The 20,165-nt window shown below is 34.4% G+C and overlaps 1 protein-coding gene across 8 annotated transcripts in view; it reads right to left on the bottom strand.

Annotated features, from left to right (window-relative positions):
• The window catches only part of LOC106477294 (octopamine receptor Oamb-like), a 104,864-nt gene that overhangs the window by 38,272 nt on the left and 46,427 nt on the right, over positions 1-20,165 (bottom strand). For 4 of the 8 annotated variants that reach the window (XM_022381450.1, XM_013937885.2, XM_022381452.1 and 1 more), the window contains one exon: positions 18,462-19,138. The exons of the other annotated variants lie outside the window; for them this stretch is intronic. The gene's annotated coding sequence lies outside the window, so the exon portion shown is untranslated. Of the gene's footprint in view, positions 1-18,461; positions 19,139-20,165 lie in introns of those variants that run through there. 8 annotated transcript variants of the gene reach the window in all.

The following is a 20,165-nucleotide window of genomic DNA, read 5'->3' as shown; positions in this document are numbered from 1 at the left end:
TTATATTTAACATGGTAGACTATGATAATTGTGCTATATTTAACATGGTAGACTATGAGAATTGTGTTATATTTAACATGGTAGACTATGAAAATTGAAGACGCGTGAGACAGTAGTTGTATATATTATATATTATTCCAAAACTTTCTCAATATTGCAAACATATAAAAATATTCATTAACGTAGTTTATTATTTAAACTTTAAAGTAGGTTCGTTCAGCACTTCTTTTTCCAATCAATACATTTCCCATAAATCCAGACACGTCTAAATTATTTTAGGTATATTACTTGTAATTGTATAGGCTGAAGTCATACTTGATGTTATATTCACTGATTGTTCGTACACACAGAGAAAGAAAAAAATGTCCGGTGAAGGTTTTCGTGAGTCAATTTCCAGCTTATTATTCGATATGAATAATAAACTATGATTAAATATTTCATGATACTAACTGACATTTTAAATGTTTTTATTATTTAATTTAAAGAGCTTATTTTAGCATGTCTGAAATTTGTTTTCAACATAGTTATACACTTTGATATTACATATAAGATTATAAGTGGAATGAGACCACCCCGGACGGAATGAAAAGAAAATGCAATCAGCGGCTTACAAAGTCTATAGCTTTTATGTAAGGATCATTGTGGGTAAACTTTGACTATTTATGAACTTAGAAATTACCAGATAAACGTCAGCTTTTGCTCCCATGTTAGTCCATCTTCCTTGTAGTGATACAGGGTTTGAATCCTTATAAATTGCGGCGATTAAAGCTCCACAAATGCACATGTCACATACCATCTTAGAGGAATTAAATTTTAAAATACCTACAAACAGTGCTGAGAGAGAGAAAGAAGAATTTGACCTTAACTCCTGTGTAGAGAGTAATAATCATTGAAGGATATCTAGTATCTATACATTTGATTGTACTACTACCCTGGTCATTAAGAAGAACAAAGTAGGGGACACGATGAGCGTAAATTGGGTTAAGCACTTGTAATGAGCTTTGTGCTTTCCTTCATGAAAATTATGTAAGATGATTCTGCCACATTACTACTGACGAAATTCTTCTGTAGCATCAATGACAATTCTTCTGTAGCATCAATGACAATTCTTCTTGAACATTAGTTAATAATAGTGTAACAAAATGAAGTTATTAGTAGTGTGGCAGAATCATATTAATAATAGTGTGGCAAAATCAAGTAAGTAATAGTGTGACAAAATGAAGGTAGTAGAAATGTGGCAGAATCATGTTAATAATAGTGTAACAAAATGAAGTTATTAGTAGTGTGGCAGAATCATGTTAATAATAGTGTGGCAGAAGCAAGTGAGTAATAGTGTGACAAAATCAAGTTAATAGTGGTGTGGCAGAATCATGTTAATAATAGTGTAGCAGAATAAAATTAATAATAGTGTGGCAAAATCATGACAGTAATAGTGTGATAAAATCAAGTTAGTAGTAATGTGGCACAATAAAGTTATTAATAGTGTGGCAGAATCAAATGAGTAATAGTGTGACAAAATCAAGTTTGTAGTAGTGTGGCAGAATCCTGTTTGTAGTAATGTGACAGAATCGTGTTAATAATTGTGTGACAGAATCAAGTTAGTAATACAGTTGCAGAATCATGTTAGTAATAGTGTGACAAAATCAAGTTAGTAATAGTGTGGTAGAATCATGTTAGTAATAGTGTGATGAAACCAAGTTAGTAGTAGTAGTGTGGCAGAATCATGTTAATATTAGTGTGAAAGAATCATGTTAATATTAGCGTGAAAGAATCATGTTGATAATAGTGTAGTAGAATCAAGTTAGTAGCAGTGTTGCAGAATCATGATAATAATAGTGTTAGAATCATGTTAGTAGTAGTGTGGCAGAATCATGATAGTAATAGTGTGGCAGAATCGTGTTAGTAGTAGTGTGGGAGAATCAGGTAATAGTGTAGTAGGATCAAATTAGTAGTAGTGCAGCAGAATCATGATAGTAATAGTGTGGCACAATCATGTTGCTAACAGTGAGGCAGAATCACGTTGGTAATAGTGTGCCAGAATCACGTTGGTAATAGTGTGCGAGAATCACGTTGGTAATAGTGTAGTAGAATCATGTTAGTAGTAGTGTGGGAGAATCAGGTAATACTGTAGTAGAATCAAATTAGTAGTAGTGCAGCAGAATCATGATAGTAATAGTGTGGCAGAATCATGTTGGTAATAGTGTAGTAGAATCAAGTTAGTAGTGTGGCAGAATCATGTTAGTGGTAGTGTGGCAGAATCATGTTGGTGATAGTGTAGTAGAATCAAGTTAGTAGTAGTGTGGCATAATCATGATAGTAGTAGTGTGGAAAAATTATCTTAATAGTAGTAAGTGAGATTTGCGCTAGTAGTAAAAATGAGGTAGATTTCTATTTATTGCCAAGATACAAGTGATGAAAATATCCTGCATACGTAATGAGGAATTAGTAGAGGAATGGAAAGCGCTACAACCAGATCTGGTTATACGGTTGAAAAATGTGAAAAGGTTGAAGATATTGAAATGCTAGGTCAAGCGGTAATTCACACCAGGGCAGAAATGTTTTGAGTGTTTGGTACTTGAAACATGCATTCACCTCAGTCATTGCCGAACCATGGTGCTACAACTGTTGAGAAGCTGATAAGAAGTTCTTGTAACTAGAAACAAAACTAGGAAAAAGCTTTATTCCAGTGCTCCTGGTTACAGACTTTATTCCAGTGTTCCTGGCTGCTGGCTTTATTCCAGTGTTCCTGTCTGCAGGCTTCATTCTAGTGTATCCTGTTTATTCTGATGCCAGTCCTACTTATGACTCATCCCAAAATTTCTGTTTTTGTGTACATTAAATTAAGTTTCAAACCAGCTCCCCGAATGTGCTAGAAAACCAGCATCAAACCTTTAATTTCTGTTTTAAATATTGTACCAAATACAAACAAATCTTCAACAGATTAAATGACATTCTCAGTGGAGTGTACACAGAAGCAACTTCCTTAACCTTTCATAGGTTGCATTATAGAGCCCAAGTAACACTATTCAGAACTCAGACTAACAATCACGTGTGGATAAAACTATATCATGTCCACTCTCTATCAAATTTGGCCTGCCAGTGTCTTATGAGAGACGTATTGACCAACTTGTTCCTCCGAGTTTATCCAAATATTTGGCTATCCATAATAAGAGGAATACATTAATCTAGTTTATTGTATTCATCTAGCAAAGAAATTTGCCAAATCTCCCTTTATCTGAACTCTGGCTACTGGCAAAGACCAGGTACAACAGTTCATGCAAACAAAGAAACCGATATGGACAGGGAGGTGTGGGATTCAGGTGTTAGTTGAATGATAACAGCAGTGGGAATTTATTTGACAAATGCATCCATAGTTTTCATGATAGTACTACATGAGTATTTAATGGTAACATCACATCTCCTTTCAGATATACTGTTGCAGTATATTGGGTGGCACTGGACGTTCTACAGAACTGTAACACCCTACTCCAATAGGCCTTATTAACAGTTAGCTTATGTAGTATATCCATACTAAGCACAGCAATGTTTGGGCTGAAATCCTTGATCATAATGTCTATTCTCCTATGAATAGTGTCAATAGTGAACTTCAAATGAGCCTCTTATAACACTTCTAGTCTATCTCTATTAACAGATACAAATCTGATGTTCAAAGGTAAGAAGGCTTGGCTGATAGTGTTTAATAAACAGCAATAATGAAGAAAGCTCTGGTAGTTTCAGTATCAACCAGAAAACTACATTGCCTCCATACAAGTGTACTGGCACATACAAAATCTGGATAGATGCTGTTTTTGCCAGACTAGTGACCAAAACTAGGCCAGGCAAATCGATACACCGTCCCATATTAGTAGCCTAGCTATTGACCCAGAGTTTGCTGGTTTAAAACAGGTTGGTCTACAACTGGTATTGTGTGTATTTGTTCCTTCTGCTGATGGAATATAACTGGACGGCTAAATTGAAATCATGAGCCACACGTCCGGTCATTACCGGAAAAGGACAGTCTCTCTCCTCGAGAATATCATGTAGATAAGAACAACCTGCTGACCTGCCTCAGTCATGCATGGATATGCTTTCTCATGCAAATGGCTGCAGATCATCTGCATAAGCGGCCATGTTCTTTCTAGCAACACATTTTCAAGCTCTAAACTCAGCCTGACAGACAGTCTTTCTGTTCTTTACCAAGCTAAAATAGTGCCAAAGTCCTTCTACCGGCGTATCCTAGTTGCTCCTCATTCCAATAGAATCACTGAGGCCGAGCAACACATTTTGCATTGTCTAGATGTTTGACCAGCAATTCCAGGTCGCAACTGCCTAAAATGCTTCAGAAACCTACCAATATATTCCTTGGCTATTTCTCAAAAACTAACAGACTAATTGGCTTCACGTGACCGTCCCATGCCAAAGACAATAAAGTTAAGTGCTTATCTTTCTCTTTATTCCTTTCCTGGTGTTGTAGGGGTATTTTCCCACTTCTGCAGTGTGGTAGACATTATGCATCCAGACACAGATGTGGTGAAGTCACCAATAGTGTCAATCCTTAATCAGACTTGAAAATACAAGGTTGGAACAAGTGCATTGTTTGTAGATGAGGAAGATGTTTCAAATATTCCTCCCTAACAATTCAAACTCGTGACTCCTAGTTTAGTAACTTGAATATTTGTCTAAACTAAGCTGCTATTGTCTCTCCAAGATCAATTTGGTTGAGATGTCACCATTGTTCTGTTTGTGGTATTCTTGCACTATGTCTATTAACATTGGTGACACCAGTATCGGCTTCTATTGACCGGTGACCAATTGGACCACAGCATGAGAAGTCATTCTAGGTCAAACTAAAGGCTTCTGTGAGATGTATGAGGTCCCTCTGACTTTTGCCACATTTTATTAGTAGTGTCAGAAGATAATCGGATGCACCAAAAATCTAGAATTAATCACTATATTAGATGAATAAAGTGATGTCTATTTGCACAAACCCAAGTCCTGTTCACGACATCAAAACAGCTTTTTGTAGTTTATTCTGTGGTAATTTATAACCTTGGCTGGTGAATAGGAAGTTTCTAAATAAATGACTGTAATCTGTAATGGTGGAAATTTATCGTGTACAATTATGTTGGGGAAAGAATATATTGAAAATAATTATGAGATGTATTTGTTCTCAATTAACACAGCAAGACATTATTTTCACACAACAGTTACATGTATTTTAACTTTTTAAAGTTATTTTGATGTTTAAATGTTTAACAGTTTATATTTTAGTTTTAATTTCAGCATTATCTGTAACTTCGCTAGAAGTAAGAGCTCATTTTTCTTTCTACTTGAATACTGAATGTTGATTTTAATAAAAGGACTATATCCCTAGCTTTTCTATAAATTGAAGTTTGCCCAAAGACTTTTAGTACAAAAACGAGCAAAATACATATATACTTACCAAGAAAGCTTGGGAACATCTGACTACCTCATTAAAAATAATATACTTATATACACAATGGCGTACATTTTAATGTGACAAAAATTATCAAACTGAATATAATCAAACTATTTTGCAATAAAAACGACAACATTGCTCCTAGCAGATTTTACCCATCTAAGCAGATTTGTGTCCTCATAAAATAACAAACCAATAACCATGAAAAAAATGGGTGAAGGTAATAAACTTCCAGGAAATTAAGGTAAGCAAGCGTATGTGAACAAAAAAAATATCTATTGTAGTGGAAGACCTAGCCAGAGATCATAACTGAAAGCGCACGTGTAGTCGCAACAGCCGTAATCAGCATCACATTTCTTATAACAAATCGACGTTTGAAAAATATTGATATAATAAAACTTATAGGGGTATGGCCTTTTATGACAAATATCACAGATAAGCTAAAGTACATCACGGAGCTAATTGTTTGTTTTTTTTATTTTTGTTTATTTCGGATATTTCTTCAAAGCTACACAAAGATTATCTGCGCTAACCATCCCCAATTTTAAACTGATAGGCATAGAGTCACGGCAGCTACTTAACACCATCCTGGCCTAACTTAAGCTTGGTGATTAGGGCGCTCGACTCACAATCTGCAGATCATGGGATCGAAACCCGTCGCCGAACGTGCTCAATCTTTCGGCTATGGGAGTGTGATAGTGACAGCTAGATATTCCTCGAGTATCTTTGCAAGTAAACAAAATAACAGCACTGATTTCTAACTCTTCCATTACTCAAATCGCTCTAATCAAAATGGGAAGCGCGATTTGGAACCAAAGAGACGTAAACCATTGGTATGGTACGCTAACCACTAGGACTCACCCGACCCGTTTTTATTTATTATTCCTGTGATTCAGGAAAGGAAATTTTGTTCTTTTGTTTCAACTTAAACTTTGTTTCATCTTTAGGTATTCTTATTATTGACAGGAAAATTACACGTGTCTTTGATTTATTGCATGTCTTAAAACCGTCCAAAGTTTTCAGGTAGAATGATGTCTGATAGAAAGTTATATGTATCCGCAATACAGTAGTTACCGATAATGTTATGTAGGCACTAATTTGGAACATGGACAGCAAAGAAAACGTAAATTTACAGATAAAATAAAACACTCTATGTATACAACGAATATTGCTGAGGTAGTCGTAATGTATACTGACCGTCTTCTGTTTAGGTACTGACTGAAACTGGCTCTTGGAGTACGTCAGAAGCACGACGAAGACAGGAATACCCCACTTTCAAGTCAGAAAAAAATCCTAGTGCGGTATTCTACATCCCTACATTACCTACGTCAAATTCATTCCTCGTAGTTATGGGAAGATTAAATGAACAATTCATGCATTTATGACATCTTCACCTTAGTTTACGACAGATGAGCCAACTGAAACGTAATCTCCTGAAGCAGGAAAAAACTTTGGCAAAAAATGGATAGATATTTAATTTGCTTTTTATTGAAATACAAAGTAATTTTTTTCCGGATACATATATATAACGAACGTGGTGCGTTATTTTTACAATACTAATCGCTTTTTTATATAGATTGGTTATTTTTTACTTATCAAGCGTTTATTAAGGATAACCAGTTTTATGAGAAGCCTTATCATAGTTATACACACACCTATATATATATATATCACATCATTACACAGATGATTGATTAATTTCTTTCTAACTTGGCTTTTTTTTTTCACTCATTACATGATAAGTACCGGAATAATATTTTTAATATAGGAATTTTACTTATTATTTCGTTATCAGTAACGGTTCATCCTTTTGCGTGTCTTTTTGTTTTGTTTTGCGTGGTTGATTCAAATATAGAATATTTAGTTTACTGAGTACTACGTACCAGGACTTTATATAATTACTTATCCTTCTATACTTTCTGAAAGAGTGAATCGCATCAAGTGATCTTATTGAGTTGTAATATAATGTTTCTTATAATTTTGTAACTTAACAATGTGATACGAAATTAATCGATAGAGCTCGCTTATTTTCAATATTGTAATTTAATCTGCTTCATTTGTGCCATCTATTGTGTAGAAGTTACACATCCTCTTAATTAGTAATATAAATACAGGGTGGCATAAAAGTAACGGACCACCGTGATATTTCTAAGCCCCGTCATTACTATGATTTGTTTTAAATCTGTTTGTTTCACTAACTCTTTCTTTTTGTAACAGAATTGGTTGGGGAGTCATCAACCTTGAACAGCGTGTTAAAGTGATCCTATTCTGATACCGTATCGTCAGAGCAATGGGGTATTCTTTGAAAACTGTAAGAGCAGGACTTTTAGGAAATCGATGTGATGCGCAAATCTTGAAATATTCTGTACGTATTTTAGTGGACCAGCTTAAAATAGGATACCCACACAATAATAATAAACAATAAGGTCGCGCCTTTCTAATATGCGGTAAAAGTTACTTCGCATTATGAGCAGCAAGTGAATCGTTTGTTTGGGTAGGCTATTCTATCGTGTATGGAGTTACATAATGAGAAGAACCAGTTCGTGCTTCTGAATGAATATACTCTCCTCAGTGACTCACATACGCCCTCTTTCTGTCTCTCTCTCTTTCCACGTACGTACTGCCCCTGTTTCGCGTTTTTCTTATAACTGGTAAGAGTTACTTTACACTTTTCATATTACTAGTAAAAGTTATTTCGCGTCTTTTTTTAATAACTGGAAAGAGTTATTTTGCGTCTTTCATATGACTGGTAAAAGTTACTTAGTGTTTTTCATATGAATGGTAAAAAAATCTTTGTGTCTTTCTTATAACTGGTAAGATTATTTCACGCCTTTCTTATGACTTGTAAAAATTATTTCGCGTCTTTCTTATGATTTGTAAGAGTTTCTTCGCGTCTTACTTGCGCCTTTCTTACATAGAAAATTTTATTTCAGGTTTTTAATATTAGGTTTTTTTAATTTTAATACTATATACTAATCTAGCTAATAATGTAAAGGTCGATGATCAGAAGTTGGGCGTTTTGTGAAAGATGTATTGCTTATCTATGCTATACAGTGCCTTGCAAAAAATATTCACCCCCTGAAAAGTTTCCACACGTTGTTGCCGTTTGATCTTGCAATCGTGGAACTTTCCAATGGGACTTTATATTTATAATCTACACAATCTACTCCAAACTGAGAAAACTAAAAATCACTGGTTTTATATAAGTTAGAATTTCAAAGAAAATTAGAATATTCTCAATTCAACCCCTTTGCTACGGCAACACTAAATCAGCTCAGGTACAATAGACTAGTTTAAAAAGTAACATAACTGGTGTAGTGGTTTCTGTCTGTGTATAATCAAAGTGGTTTACCTTGACTTCGGAGTAAATGCATCTGTTCAAGCCACAACTCACATAGTGATACTACTAACCAATCATGAAGACCAAGAAGTTTTTCAAACAAGTCAGAAATAAAGTGGTAGAGAAGCACAGATCAGGAGAAAGTTACAAGAAAATTTTAAAGTCGCTAATTATCCCTTTGCGTACTGCGAAGTCCATAATTAAGAAGTGGAATGTGCTTCATACGACCCAATCACCACGCAGATCAGACCGCCCTTCCAAACTAAACAGCCGGAAAAGCAAGAAACTGGTTAAGGATGTCACTGTGAAGGCAGCAGTAACTTTGAAATACTTGCAAAGTTCCATGTCTCAGATGGTAGTCAGTGTTCATACATCGATAACATTCTAGCCTATACACAAAGCTGGCCTGTATGGACGAGTGGCAAGAAAGAAGCCATTACTGAAAAAGAACCACCTTAAATCGCGTATGAAGTTTGCGATAAAATATGTAAATGATAGTGTAGTGATGTGGTAGTAGGTTTCGTGGTCAAACGAGACAAAATTGAGTTTTTTGGTCTAAATTCAAGGCGTTACGTCTGGCACAAGTCCAGCACAGCACATTACCCAGTCAACACCATCCCAACTGTCAAGCATGGTGGTGGCAGCATCATATTATATGGTTGATTCTCATCAGCAGAGACTGGGAAGTTTGTCAGGATGGAGGGGAATATGGATGGTGCAAAGTAAATACGAATCCTAGAGGAAAACTTGCTTGAGTCAGTAAATAATCTAAAGCTGGGTCGAAAATTCTTATTTCACCAGGAGAATGACCCGAGCACAAGGCCAAAGTCACACTGGAGTGGTTTCAAAAGAAGAAAATGGATGTCCTGGAGTGGTTTCAAAAGAAGAAAGTGAATGTCCTGGAGTGGCCCAGTCGAAGTCCTGACTGAATCGAATAGAAAATGTATAGCGAAACTTGAATATTGCTGTCCATCAACGATCCTCAACGAACTTGTCAGAATTGGAGCAACTTTGCTAGGAAGAATGGGCAAAATTACACCATCTCATTGTGCAAAGCTGGTAGAGACCTATCCAAAAAGACTCACAACAGTAATTGATGCCAAAGATGCTTCCACCGAGTACTGAATTAGGTGGCTGAATATATTGAGTGCTGACTGAAGAATAGAAACCATTATTTAATGAAGACGACAAACAACTTCAGAAAAAAGTTTAATTACTTGTATTCGACGTTTCGGCTTACGTCTTTATCAAGGGTCTGAATACTTATGCAATCATCAAATTTTAATATATATATATATTTTCTTTGCGGGGTTTGCTGACATTTAATCCCCTTCACACATAGCCCCCCCCCAGTGGCACAGCGGTATGTTTGCGGACTTACAACGCTAGAATCCAGGTTTCGATACCCGTGGTGGGCAAATCACAGATAGCCCATTGTGTAGCTTTGTGCTTAATTACAAACAAACAAACAAACCTTCACACATAACAGTGTTATGTTTGATCATTAGAGTTTTGAATAAAACAAATTCATTAAACATTTTTTTACATTATTTGTATTTTATCAAAATGTAACATTATTGATAGAGGTGAATACATTTGCAAGGCACTGTAAAACAATTGCTAGATCTTGAAAAACACTCACATCATTACATTTGTTGTCTGTTTAATGTTTTGGCGTTACAAGTTCATGTACAGAACTCACTGGGCCAATTTTGATGAGCTTTGGTAAAGAAACTCAGTTGTCTAAAGGTAGAGTTTGAATGGATAAGTAATCAAATAAATAGTTCTAGTCAGACAACAATTTTAATTTTTACTACGTGAAGCTGATGCCAAACAAAATTGACGTTTAATGCCTTGCGTTGCAGATACGCTTTGGTAGATTATTTATATGCTATGGTCATTTCTATTCCGTTCCTTATTATTGTCCTAGTGCTTACTTTCCAAATTCTTATTGTTCGTATTCTGTAGACCTGCATGATGAATGATGGACACGCAAGTAGTCCTCCCCCCTGAAACCAACTAAATATATGCCACACGTGGCACTGGTACATTTGCTAGTATAGTTATAATAGCGAATTTTCTCTGACATATAAACACGTGATGTTCATACAATACTAACTGTATTTTATTTTTTTCAAAGTATGAAGCAATTTAAATCATTAAATTAAAAAAATATTTTTCTGACATATAACTGAAATTATTCCTGAAAACATTATTTCTATTATTTTGCAGAAATAAATATTTTATTCACATGCCATAGCTCTGGTCTTTACGTTATACCTTTAGTTGGGTCAGTTGTCATTGGTCAAGTTTATTACATCACAGTTCTCACAGAAATGCATTTATTTATTTTCGGCAGAGCTACACGAGAACTGTTTGTACTAGTCGTTTCTAATTTTGAAACAATAGATAAGAGAGAGAAGGAAGGCTATTAGTCAACAACATCCACCGCCAACTCGTAGGTTACTTTAATCCAATAATGTGATTAATGCACCACGGCCCAAATGTGCGGGGCGAGATTTTTGGGGAGGCGCTAACGGGTTGTGAACCACGGAAACTCAGATCCACATCCGGGCACACTAACGACTGGATCACGCCTGGTCCTTCACCAAAGTTGGGAAGTTTTCCCCCATCCACTATATTCTCCAGATATGGCGCCATCAGATTATCATCTTAATGGGAAAACGTATGCAAATGTGGAAAGTATTAAAGAGGACATCGACATGATTTTTTACTTCGAAACCAAGTGATTTCTTTAATCAGGGCATTAATAACCTGATTGTAAGATGGAAAAGCATCATCGGTAAGAATAGAAACTATTTCATTTAATAAATGTTTTATTTAGATATACAAGTTGCTCTGGTTTTTTCATCTAAAAAAAGCGACATTAATTTCTTGAAGACTCAGTAGTAATCACTTTATAACCTATAACGTTATCGTTTTTATTACTAGAGGGTATGTAATCGCAAGAGTTATCATTGTAACGCTCTAATGTTAGTTGTTTTTGGGTGTTTTTTTTGGGGGGGGGGTTAAGGAATTTTCGTCGAAGCCATACAAAGTAATGTTACTGTTAGTAATATTTTCATATAAACCAAGTGAAATCGGGAATTTCTTGTTTTCGATTAACAACAGGTTTCATGCGATTGCTTCCTCCTAGCAAGAACACACACAGAGAGAAAAAAGAAATCATTCCAACTCTGTGAATTGTCGCATCTCAAGGGAACAGTCTTGATTTCCTATCGATCCTCACTGAGCCAAGACACACTCTGTTACCCGGCTGTTACGTGTGGTCTTCCCGGGTTCGTGTTTCTCGCCTGAGCGACAGTCTAATCTGAGTAACTGTGAGTATAAGTAAATAAGATACGTATCGTGCACTTACCAATACTGGGCGAAACGACAGTTTAAACAGTATCTCATCTGATCAAAACAAATGTTTGAATAAGAAACATTTGAGGCTTTTTCCTTATATTAGGTATCTTTAGTTTATGTTTTCTGAAACATTAACTATGTCAGTTCTCAGTCGATTCTAAAATTGATTTTATGGCATCGTAACGTGAACTAACGTACCATAAAATCATCCAGCGCGGGAAAATAAAATAAAAATAAATTAGGAGCAACTTATTTTGGCAAACTTCTTACTCTCTCTTAAAGTTACGTCAAATATTTTAATTTATTTATAGAAACTTTAAACAGACCTTTTTTTTTCCAAAATAAATAATTTATTTTCTATACACCAGCAACATAACATTTTCCGATACAAACTATATATATTGTGTTACATCAAAGCACTGGATGTAAGCAGTATGTCCATACATCCCAATCAGCTTTATTAAACAACGGATTATTCGTTGACGTATTGTTTCGTTCTCTGCTTAAACAGTAGGACATCTAACACAAAATTAAATCGATACCAAGCATACCACGTTGGTAAAAAAGCTCCTTATTTAGAGTAAATGATTAATAAATTATTAATATACAACAAGCTCATCGTTGAATGCGTTACAGTTACAGAATGTTATGAATCGTACTTCACATGCTGATTTTAACAATCTGGACAAGTTCAAACTACAACACTCTGGACAAGTTCTGTAAAGACATTGAGGGTTCTTGTAAATAAGGAGAGAATTAAAAATATATTAACTATTTTTTAAAATAAAAACATGAAATCGTTTTAATAAAACTTAAGTAGAAAAATCACACTATAATAAAACACTTTATCTTCGTTTATATTCAGCCTATCTACAACAATTTTGTGTTAATTTCAATACCTCGTGTTTGAAAGATACAAGTTGAAGAACGCCAGACTTATAATGTTGGTTTACCCAACTCTGGTTCTTTGGGTACCTCAGCTAAACAAAAAGTGAACTTCGTAAACGATACTATTTATGTAAGATATTAACGAAACCCAGATCATTTCTGTTCGGTTTCATAAAAGTATGTATGTGTGTGTGTGTGTGTATAAAACAATGCAGCACTCCCAGGTGATTAATTAAACCCAAAAACTAGGTTCACGTGTGTAATTGGGTATCTGGAACGTTAATGGAATATCTTTCCCCTGACTTCTGTTCTGATCTCCCACTCATACTCACGTGCTCTGTCGCCAAAATTAAAACGTTTTGTCATTGTGAATTGTGACGTTTGAGAGTTCAACTACCAATCAGAAGCTGACTTTAGTAAATATTGCGAAAGAAGTATCTTAATCTTGCGTGTTGACTTAGGATGATATAGTATGATCCCACCTACTCAAGCTAATCACTCTTATGGCGACTTCAAAATCCACGAACTGCGCATGTTTTGTGTTAGTGTTCATTATGTGAACCTAAATACGTCACTCTGGTGAGAAAAACAGTTAAACACTGCATACACCCCATACTATTGGATTAAAGTAAACATTTAGATTGTTTTTTGAAGTTAAGCACAAAGCTACACAATAGGCTATCTGTGCTCTGCCCACCACGGTTATCGAAACCCTGTTTCTAGCATTGTAAGTCCGCAGACACACCGCTCTGCCACTGGGGGGCAACATTTAGATAACAAGATATATAACAAGGGTAGGGCAAAGGTACCTATACATTTGTTTCACTTAAAACATAGTTTAATTTTTAAAGATTTACTCGGAAACAAAAGAATAGTTAAATAATTAAATTCAAATATTTTCTTTAACACCAACCCCATAGTATCTACTGTATAATAAATTTGCCCCACCCTATGTAATTCATATTAACCATTCGTTTCCGTTAAGCCTTTACACTGGAGCGAGTGGAATTATGTTTTGAAAACTTTTTGGGGATTATATATTCGCTAGAATCACAAAAATGTTGACAAGTTATATTTAAGTGGCTCAAATCATCAGTTGGATAACTGAAATTTGTGTACATTATTTCATTCGTCAGTTTTTGAAAATTCTGTGATTAAAAAGATATTATATTCAGTGAAATGACGACCTTATAAAAAATCACATTTTCATTGTAGAAAGTTGGGATAAAAGACTTAGTTGAATTGTTCGCATCTTAAAACATTACAGAAAATTAGGATAAAATACTTAGTTGAATTGTTCGCATCTTAAAACATTGCAGAAAATTAGGATAAAAAGACTCAGTTGAATTGTTCGCATCTTAAAACATTGCAGAAAATTAGGATAAAAAGACTCAGTTAAAATGTTTGCATCTTAATCTTTCACGCAAGTAGCTTCACACTTGTTAGCTTTATCTTTTAAGATGCGAACAATTCAACTACGTCTTTTATCCCAACTTTCTGCAATGTTTTAAGATGCGAACAATTTAACTAAGTATTTTATCCTAGCTTTCTGCAATGTTTTAAGATGCGAACAATTCAACTAAGCCTGGTATCCTAGCTTTCTATAATTGTTTGATGACCAGATATGAATAGTTTTGCGCGATTATTCAATTATGTAACATCTTGAATATTTAATACAGTTTGCTCAACTACTATTTAGCTCTACCACCAATCAAATTCTATTAATGGCGGTTCACTTGTACCACGTGACACTACCTCACAACGAGATTTCCTCTATAAACTACTGGATCTATCTTCTGTGTTCAATTTCAATTGATTGAAGTTATTAAAGTCGAGTTTTGTCTATTTTGTTGGCATCTTTCAGATCACAAACAGCAAGGACACGAGACAACTAGCTTTTACACTTGATTAGATATAGTATAAATGGACGTTTTGATCGAAACCACGATTAATATAGATTCACAGACAAATTTTAAACACAATTTGAAGAAACGTTAGAATAGCTCCAATAGTATACTATTCTTAAAGCAATATTACACGACTTCTCAGTTGAAACTAATGTTTTGATTTTGTTAAAACCTTACATGACCACTCTGGTGAAAAAAAAGATCAATGTTCTGGTTTAGTTAAAACCTTACATGAATGATCTGGTAAAACAAAAACCGATATGTTCTGGTTTCGTTTAATATCTTACCTGTTTACTATAGTAAACGAAATAGTTATGTTATGGGAAGTCAAATCATTTTTCTTAACTTTTGCAATTTCCTTTTTTACACCAACAATGTTTTTCTCAAATTCTTAAATAACTTTTCTAGATAAGAAGAGGTTAAAAAACTCCTTTGGTGCCTCTAGCTTGTCAACAAGCACTTACATATTACAGCCTTGTTATTAATTTTACATAAAACCAACAACATTAGATCGTTTACGAACTACACACATCTTCTATGGTTAAAAAAAATTATCAAAGTTGATCGTGTACCAGTACAATTACTATTTTCATCATTGATTCTTAATCATGATGTATAAAACAGTTTACATCCAACACACAAACGTTTAAACACCTCACTTTTTGTCTTGAAAGCAGTCTATATTCAAGTCTACAACGTTCAAGTATTGGTATTAAATCCTCCAAACAGTCTATATTCGTAAATTTACAACGTTCAAGTACAAATATTAAATCCTCCAAACAGTCTATATTCAACAGTATACAACGTTCAAGTATTGGTATTTAACACTCCAAACAGTATAAATTCAACAGTCTACAACATTCAACTATTGATACTATGCCCTCCAAACAGTGTATTAAACCCTCCAAACAATATTCAACAGGATACAAATCTTAGTATTGGCATTAAACCCTTCAAAAAGTCTATATTTAGCACTTTACAAAGTTCAGGTATCGGTACAAAACCCTCCAAACAGTGTATATTCAACAAGCTTCAAAGCCCTGGTGTCGGTATTAAACCCTCCAAAACGTCTATATTTAACACGTTAAAAAGTTCAGGTATCGGTATTAAACCCTCTAGACAGTTTGTATTCAACATTCTACAACTTTAGTTTGCAAAACGTCTAACCAATACACTAGAAAGTTTAAGTATTGTTATTCAACTCTCTCAATAAGCTGCAACATTCAAGCGTTTAAGGTTTTTGTAGTTTTCCTTAAAGTTTATTTTAAATACCCAGGAATGTGTATTTTGTTTGTAAATAGCATGTAATTTTTAGGCTAACAGTTAAGTGTTTTTAATAGACTTATTAAATAGTTTACATTCAGTAAGCTGCAATGTCTAGTTCCTTATTATAATGTAGGATATAATTACGAATACATTTATATGTCTCACAGGTTATATTAAGATAAATATTATATCTTATCGATATCAGGAACTATTTACAGTCATTTTAAACACACACGCTATATATAATGCTGATTAAACTGGTTTAGACTTCTGCACGTAGTCTATTTTTCTTATTGAAAAGCCAATTATTAAGTTATTGATGTGAATTTCAATGTAAAATAACAATCAGTGATTCGAACTTCAGCAACATTTTAGTTTACTTGTGTATCGAATGTAAGAATTTTATACAGAATTGTATTCGTTAATTTACTAGTTACTTTTCACCTGTGGTCAACCGAATTAGCTTACTTCTGGTCAGATGTGCTTAATCCATTCTCACTGAAGGGAATGGTCAACGAGGTTAGGATACCAAAAACATTGGATGTGTGGAGATTTTTGCGTAATGGCAAAGCCATTAGTAGTATACGTCTTCTGTTTATTTCTAACAGCTTCTAAGAGGCGGACTGAATTATCTGTTCTGACTTCAGACTGATAAAATAAACCATTTACCGCGTGAGATGACGGTAATTGGAAGCGAATAATGTTTTGAAAAATAAGTAAATGTGACGTGCTAATCACCGTGAGGATACTGAGTATGTCACGCTTTATATAGGAAGTTAATGACGCACTTTACTCTTACACAGCTTGTAATATTACACCCTAGATTTGTTTTATCCACTGCATATTTCGATGTAAGATTAGTTAGTAGTTTTGTTAATTATAAGAGAATTAGTCGCATTGAACTGAGAGGAAAACGCAGTGTGCAAAATCAAATTAATTCAATGATTTATAAAGATTTTTAGTTAGGCCTAAAGGGTATTGTTTTTCTGAACGATTTTAGCGCTTGACTAAGACGATAGAAACCACATGTTTATTTATGCACACACATGTTAAAGACCAATACATATTAAAACAGAACTGGAGTGCCTTTAAAAAAGCGCTTGGGCATACAGTTGATTTTTTTTAAAAACTTTCTCTACTAGAGGGTGTGTGTGTGTTTAACCAATCACAAAGAATGTAGTAAGAAGAAAACAAGTTCTTCCCAGGAACCAAAGAAAAGCACCACGAGTGGTTGTTATCTTTATTGAAAGCAGGGATTTTTACTGATAGAAAATCGATTGGTGTTTTGCGTAAAGTCCAAGGCTTAGACTGAGTCAATAGTACACAGCTAAATATCTGCCTTAAAAAATCTGGGCGTGTATGTCTTCCCATACAACAATAGGATGGTTTCTTTGTAAGATATTACAAAGATTTATATGTTAAATCCTTTCATACGTACTGCATACATAAGATAAATTCGTACATACACTTCTTTGCAAGATATTATACGTATTACACACGTATTTACCACACAGACATTAGTTGGTTATATCACTCAAACACTCACACGCAAACAAACTTATGTTAAATCTGATTCTTTCGCATTTATTACAAAACAAACACTACAACAGAATTATTACATTCATTAATAATGCACAAACACTCACATGAACACAGTCGTACATACTTATTCTATCTTATTTATTACAACCATTGTTACAGATACATTACAGAGAGTTCTAAAACTAATTTACTAACTTTAGTGTGCACTTAATACACAAACACGCAGAATAACGTAACTAGAACACCACGGATTGTGGTATAGTAAACATCACAGTTCAACATTCCTATCTTAGCTATTTTCAACTATTGTTCACCAAGGCTTTCTAGTTTTAAATCACGGCTTTTTTGTTGTTGGTATAGTAAACACATTAATTGAATTTCCAGTGAAAGCTTCAGCAGCGAGAACAAAGCCTTTCTGATCACAAACAACAATAACGCAACCTGATCACAAACAACAATAATGCAACCTAATAACAAACAACAATAGAGCAACTTACACGATAATAAGCTATTAAATCACAAACAACAAAAACACAAGCGACGTGATTACAAGAAACAAAATCATTAGCTCCATGATCACAAGCAACCATCGTAAGCTATGATTAAATAAAGTAATCAAATGTTACGCTATCATTAGCTCCATGATCACAAGCAACCATCGTGGGCTATAATGATAACGTAACCTTTGATCACTTAATTTAATGCTACATTATCACAAGTCACATCAGCACCTGACATGTAGCTAAGCGTTTTTTCATAGAGGTAAAACAGTTACCTCTTATAAATTAATTATGTGCTTGTGTGTATGTATGTATATAACTTTCAGCATACTTACGAATAGTTAAAAATAGAGTTAAATAGAGTTTCTGATGCTGTCCAACAGAAACTGATTTGCTATTAAAAAAAGAAGTATTATATATACATGTCACCTTAAAGGAATCTTGTGCAAACAATGGTTTTTCTTTCCTTATCTGCTCATGTAAAACGCACATATTTTTGACATCAGAGTATCAGTTTTACACAAAAATAAAGCATAAGTTTCACTCACAAAAAGCGATGAAAAGTGAAATCACCGAAGTGAAATTATAACCACTCGTAACGAACGGAGGAAGCAGCCTTTAACGAAACAGTACTAATTGTATTATTATAATATTCACACTGTGAAAAATTTTACGGTTAGATAATTTGAGTGGAATGAAATAAGAGATCGATACAGTTTCCCAGACAAAGTGACTAATGAATAACATCATACTCATGATGTTATTACAGTACCATGACACACTATGACTATAGTCGCTTCTCCATCTTCTTCTACGATCAACAAAAATAATCAACGTGCACGAGTAGAAGTCGAGTGTTATCCAGCGTAGAGCGTCGACGTATCAACTGCAAAAAAAGTATTAAGAAAAAAGAGGTTTAATATCACATATCAACACCAGGTTTTTTTTTTAATGAAGTGTCAAAAACTAAATGCTATGATAGAACAGATGCAATATTGTCGTAAATTCTAAAAACAAAGTACCTGATAAAAATGAGTGTTTAGTGAGCCAATTAAAATTAATACCAATCATGAAATGAATTCGTGGCGTATTCATAGAATAATTATCGGTTAAAATCAGTTAGTTTGTTTGTTTGAAGTTAACCACACAATGGGCTATCTGTACTCTGCCCACAACGGGTATCGAAGTCCGGAGCCATACCGCTGTGCTACGTGGGGGGGGGGGGGAATGGCATGGTATACCTATACAGTTTTGATTTCAAATTTGTGGTGGACTAAATTGTAATGTAAAAAAATAAGTGCAGTCAAATTGATTGTTAGGCCTAACACATTTTTTTTTTCATGTTGACGTTTTTAATCATGTAACTTTCACCACCTTGTTAATTCGCATCAAAAACTTGACAACAATTCGCTACATTGTGCTAAAAACCAAATATAAATACTGCCTGTTCTGGTACACAAACAAGAATTCTCGTTATCATACGTTAGCAGTTTAAATTCAGTTTTTTTTTTTTTATCGTCAAAAATATTTGAAACACCATTTGTCGGACCCTCGTTTCACCCACGGAACAAAGCATACATTTTCTAGATACGCACTCGGACTCTCCATAATAGAAGTTTTGTCTTTCATTTTTTAACTTTTTACAGGTAAAAGTAATTGGGTAATATATTTTATTACTATTTTATTTCTGATTTTATACATATCGTTTCCTCATGATAAAGCAAAATCCGAACGAGATAATAGGAAGCATTTATTAAACGCTTCGAAAACATCAAATTTCCATCACCAGTAATCTAGAGGTACAAAACAAAGTTGACTATGTTTGTTTATTTTGTTTGTTTGTTTTTTAATTTCACGCAAAGCTACACGAGAGCTATCTGCGCTAGCCGTCCCTAATGTAGCAGTGTAAGACT

Source organism: Limulus polyphemus, unplaced genomic scaffold (genome assembly GCF_000517525.1).
Source record: "Limulus polyphemus unplaced genomic scaffold, Limulus_polyphemus-2.1.2 Scaffold164, whole genome shotgun sequence".
Lineage (NCBI taxonomy): Eukaryota > Metazoa > Arthropoda > Merostomata > Xiphosura > Limulidae > Limulus > Limulus polyphemus.
This window is presented reverse-complemented; position numbering and strand designations above follow the sequence as displayed.